General features: G+C 32.3%; 1 long non-coding RNA gene across 1 annotated transcript; it reads left to right on the plus strand.

Moving 5' to 3' along the window:
- The first annotated feature begins 3,848 nt into the window (after window positions 1-3,848).
- Window positions 3,849-5,778, plus strand: LOC130646237 (uncharacterized). The gene is made up of 4 exons (XR_008982766.1): window positions 3,849-3,940; window positions 4,263-4,319; window positions 5,126-5,153; window positions 5,583-5,778. It is a non-coding gene; the product is annotated as an uncharacterized LOC130646237 (long non-coding RNA).
- Window positions 5,779-6,000: the final 222 nt, after the last annotated feature.

Genomic DNA, 6,000 nt, shown 5'->3' on the forward strand with positions numbered 1-6,000 from the left:
GCGAATATAAACACCACCATGTCGCAATAAAATTTGTCTAGTTAATTAGCTACTTTATATATATATGATGGAGTAAAGTGTAGCTAGAGACAAGTGTTTTATACAGAATTCAAGTTTATTTATCCAATCAAAGTCTAGAGGAATGTTTTCTGGATGCTGTAGGTTTGACAAAGTGCCCAAGCTTTCAGAAAAAAATCTAGAGGTCAACCAAATAGATAATTAAAGCCCGTGTTTAGGGTTACCTACTGAGCATTACTCCAACTAAAAATTTTGCTCCTTTTAATAGCTCTTTTCTACTCTCACTTAGCTAATCAAAAATAATTTTTACCTGATGAGATTCGGTGATCATACTACATGATTTTGAACAGATAATATCATTATCAAGCATGCTATAATATAAACTATACTCTGAAATTCCCGCCAACAACGCAACCCTAAAAATAAATTTAACACAGCCAAAAGACGATCTTGGTCTTAATCCAACGCGACTATGTTTGGCCAAAGAACGTAGAATACTACAAGATCGTGAAGATCAGATTATTTACAATCTGTATTCAAAACAAAACGAAGCTTTCCTATTGGCTTTTCAGGTAATAACAAATAAATTAAAAAAAAAATTATTTATTGACCAGGGTCCGCGCAAATGTTTTAGCCTAAATATTACAACCTCGTATGTCTAGTCTAGCTGCACTGTCTCTATTTCTCTATCTCCCTCAAGGCGATTTCAAAATTCCCGCCTCGAGTAGCGGTCGGCGGAAATCAAAACAGTTTAATTCACGTTTCTTTACCCAAATACATAAACAATGAACGTATAACTGGAAAAGAGAATTTAACTTATTGTGTCCACCAATTAATTAAATAAGTAAGAAAAATAAATCATTTAAGGATGGGCAAAGCAGAAGACGTTTTAATTTTTTTCAAAACAAAAATATTTTTGGGCAGTTATTACAATGATAGGAAAGAGTTTCATGCTTTTGTTAAAGAGATTATGTCTTTGAAACCTCACTTTGTTAATTACGATGCGCGGGATAGCGTTTTTCACCGGTATATGCATTTATACATTAGCTTTTTAATTAACTTTCGTAACGAGACTTACAATTGATCAGCCGATGTAAACATACGACAATTGGTCGCATGAAGCGAAACATTTTTCTTCTGTGAAGAAGAGGTTTATCTTCATGAAACGCTTTCGCTCATATGAAGCTCCAGGTTTATCTACACAATTTCCACATACAACAAGTCCACATGAGTCGAAACTTTGCTCACATGACGATTAAAATCCAATAAAGAAAGGATTCAGCTCGCATGTGGAGTTTTTGGTAACACAGATATAATAAAGTATTATAATGCCATTACCTCAAACAACGCAACGATACACGACCTCTGCTACAGACGAATCTTCCAGAAGTCGCATTATCTTGTAGTACACTTTCTAGGTATCAAAGTGCTTGAAATTTATGGTAATGGTGGCCAGCAAAGCACACAGAGGTGAAAACGTGTCACGCGTCTTACCACAGGGTAAGACGCGGGACAATAAGAAGGCCGTAATTACGGCAGATTGTTGCAGTACTCGTTGGGGTCACTTAAAAAACGGATTTAAATCACCTGCAATTATATACCTTTTTTTAAATTGACATTTAAAAGAGCCAAAAAATTGGAAGCTCACAACGTCACAAAAAACCAAGAAGAACCAACCGCCCTAGACTTACCCAAAGCTTATAAATATAGAATAAGTTATATTTCTAAAAATATAAAAGTTAAAAACAAGTTTAAAAATCAGCAAAAGCTTTTCAATATCATCATCAGTGTTATTACAAATGTAAAATTGTGTGTGGAAGAAAAAGGAATAAAAAGAAGAGAAAAAAAGAGAAAAAACGCGGTAATCGTCATAGGAGCAACAATGGTGTCATGAGGATTCACGCATTTTCTTTGTAACAGTGGTATTTTTGTCTCCAGCTTGTTGTTCAATGAAGGCTTTTTTAGGGCAATAAGGGACGCTTCCATGTTTCTTCGTTCTCTATTGTTTATTGGTGCAGACATTAAAATTTTCCATTAAAATTCGTGGGACAACGCCTGTGGCCTGTAAATGTTTCGACGGCTCAGAGTTTCCAGTTAGGGAATTGTGTTCTTCCCATCTTACTTCAACGTTTCTAATAGCTTAAATAAGTTGTTTTGTCAGTTCTCAGTTTCACAGATTTTATGAGAATTTATGAAAATTTAAAAAATGTCACTATCATTTTTTTTTTTTAAATTTGGTACTTCAACAATCCGAATACAAATATACTAGAAATACTTCTTGTTAGAAATAAAAAAGAAGCCTGGGTACTGAAAGTCATCGTAGGTTGCGATTACCATAATAGTAAATCTGCGTACAGAATTTGTTTTATTGAAGAGTACCTTGAAGGTTGTGTTTCATTATTAAAGTCTCTTTCAAATATATTTTGTGAGTAAAAAATATTTGCGCGCGTATTGCATAACCGCAAAATTAGAGCTGCATTTATAAATGTGAAGCAAATGGGTGATTTAGAAAAGCTTTTAATAATTTACGACATTAAATACTTGAATAGATTTTTACTTGTTAAATAAACCTTGTGAATTAAACATATGACATCTTTTTATAACACTCGCAAGCATAAGCTGGTCAAGCAGGTAAGGTTTTTATATTTTATGTTATTATTATATGTTGTTATATAATATAAAATATTATAATTATATAGATTTAGGTGTTTTTCTAATATCTGAGAATATTTTTGAGAATGATTCTCGGTATCGGTATTTTGAAAATGCTTTCTCGGTATATGCATTTTTTCACAGAATGTGTCCGAAATTTTTTCATGTGGTTCCACAGTTAGATATCCACTCGTGTGACGGAAATATTTTTCCGTGAAATCATAAGCATAATTTCGCATTAATGCAGTCACGTGTGTAGATCATTTATTAAAGAATAGACTTTGCTCTAATTTTCTAATAATTCTCATCCCTAAGTTCCTTATCAAAAGGTAGAAGAAATGGCTAAATATTTTGCGTAAATATTTCTGTCGGTTAAGTGTCTCTATTTCTATCTCAAAGTTAGGATCCTTTCATATAGACGAGCTTTCTAAGAAAAGCCTCGATTTAAAAAAAATATTTTCTTCAACTCTAAATAAAATAAAAATAGAAGATTGTATTGCTTTAAAATATTTCAGTTTTGTCATGATAATTTGTCATTCTACCTGAATATCTTTATTTGAAGAGCATGAAACCATTATAAAATTTTGGAGACGTCATAATTATTATAATTAATAAAAATCGGGAAAGGTGTATTAGAGTTTGCCAGGTTTTTTGCGCTATTTGTTTCTCTTTATAAAGTTTAAGGTTTTGGTGTATTTTAAGGTATTTTTTTGACTCGGCATACTTTTGTTCGGCTTGTAATAGATGAGTGTAATTTTTTTGTAAGTTTAAAAAAAATGCTTAACAGCATGTTAGTACATAAGTGTTGTTGAAAAAATGTTGAGAAATGTCACATGTATATTCGTTAGCAGTTATTTCTTGTTTGCCTAGCAGCAGACACCGAATAATTTAATGAAAAACTATATTAAATGGGTAAAAATCCTTTTATAGCGCATAGTTCCTTTATATCAGCTTGGTTTTACGTCATTACCATGCGCAATCTATTTATTTTGAAGATCTACTATTAAATAAGATGGAGCGATATCTATCAGAAAAAATGTGTGCAGTGATAAGATGATGTATGATGTTTTAAATAAATATTATTAGATAATATTTTATTATATATTTTATAATATAATATCTTTAACATTTGTTGTTCACCTATTGCAATTTTTATGTTAGCCCGCTCCATAACTTCATGGGGATCAAAGGTAGATTAAAAAGACTGATTTATGGTGATGATACTACAGTATTACCTGCTGGTATAACAACAGTGCTCTTCTGTCTGATGGTACGTTTTATTTTCATTCTACTTGGGTTAAGACAGAGTCGTATTGTCTCCTTCTATTCTTAAAAACAGATCCGTTGCACCGCACTGTTTTTTATTGCATATAATAATGATAAAGCGAGTGTTTTACGACAAATTGTTCAAATATGATTTTTATTAGTTATATTTGTAGGAAATAGTAGTAAAAGATCTCTGTCCACGCAGAAAGACTATACTTAAAAAACATTACATATGAAAGAAGGAATGTTTGATAACAAAATGGAACAACCAGAAAACTCATTAGACCTCATTTTATTACTGGTCAATAACTTTTAATTATCTTTAGCTATTTTCATCTGTTACTATCACTATGGTGTTTTCGTTTCTTCCACACTTAGTGACGGTAAGGACATTTTCAACATACTGTCATTTTACAACTAAGTGACACTAGAATGTTAGAAGAGGTGTGTCACTAGAATTACTACGTCATTTTTATTTTGATCATGCCAGGCCTTTTTTTAGTTTTTAAGGCTACTTTCCACTTCTAACAATTTTCGGTGGAATGAACAAAGACAAAACAAAACTTTTTTTTCTTGTAATTTTCAATACAGAAAGTAAACACACTTTGCGCAATTCTCACGTATAATCTGATCGGTTAACTAATTTTCTAACAGTCGTTTCCTTATTTATGCTTGTTGAAGTAGTTCTCAGAGAAGAAAATTTTTTTGAGATCTTTTTCCCGGCTGGAATATTTTAATTCATATCAGCCGCCATCTTGAATGCAAAGCTTTTCACAGTTCCCTTCAATGTTGATACACGTAATGTTATTCTCGCTTTATTGGCTAGAAAAATTTATGTTCTGGGAAATTAAAAAAATATTGAAATTTCTTAATGTTTAGAATTCCGTTCAATCCATAAACAATTTCCAGATAATGCTGTATACTTATTTTAACGCGCATGCGCATGTTGAAATTTTTCTTGTCCGGGAACTACTTCAACAAGTGGAGACCAGCTTTTAAACTTAATTCTACTTTCCCGGGAACGGAACGGAAAGGAGAATTTCACATGATGTAAACATTTGTAGGACGCATGCTCAGAAGCATATCTCCTCTGTCCTTTTCGTTCCGCGGAAAAATTTTTTTGGAGTTGAAAACAATTATTACATTTTAATTCATTAATCTTAATCTTACTTTTTTTACTTTTTTATAGTCATTTGGTATTGGTGAAACTGAAAGAGGTAATATCCTTTCTTAGAACCTTGTATTTAAGCCTTTTGCTAGAATATAACAATAATTCTGAGAATAGACTGTTGTGCACGAACTATAGCGAAGGAGATCATATTAGATGAATACCTGCTGAGCGTACACTCTCGCAAATGAAGTTCATGCATCAACCTGTTTATTCGAATTTCAAAAGCTCAAATTCAGCATATTTAGGAACAAACAAGCAATGTTTACATTTAGATAAGGTTAGAACATTTGTTGTCGCGCTTTCCATAAGTTTTTATCCCAATTTTTAACATTTTTTATCCCAATTTCTAATATTTGTTGTCGCGGTTTCTAAAATTTGTTATCGCGGTTTCTAACATTTGTTGTTGCGGTTTCCAACATTTCTTATCGCGTCTGCTGTGGATTACTAAGACGTTCATTTTAATTATATTTTGCAGGTTACTACGCTGGTTTAATTGGATCCGCGTTATTTGCGGGTAGAGCTTTATGCAGGTATAACTTGAAATTTTTAACTACAGGAAAGTCTAACATGAACTAACGGTGTGGAGTTTATAGTAACCCAAGCCAAGTGTACAAATACTTTATCTTACGCGAAATAAGTTTCTTTTTGAAAATTCATGTAGGGAAGTTAAACTGCCAGAACTCTAGGGTCTTAGTGTTATCTAACTCCCTTTGAAACAAACTAGTGTCTACTCACGTGACACTTAACCGACAGAAATATTTACGCAAAATATTTAGCCATTTCTTCTACCTTTTCATAAGGAACTTAGGGATGAGAATTATTAGAAAATTAGAGCAAAGTCTATTCTTTAATAAATGATCTACACACGTGACTGCATTAATGCGAAATTATGC

The sequence above is a fragment of the Hydractinia symbiolongicarpus genome, chromosome 5, assembly GCF_029227915.1.
Source record: "Hydractinia symbiolongicarpus strain clone_291-10 chromosome 5, HSymV2.1, whole genome shotgun sequence".
NCBI lineage: Eukaryota > Metazoa > Cnidaria > Hydrozoa > Anthoathecata > Hydractiniidae > Hydractinia > Hydractinia symbiolongicarpus.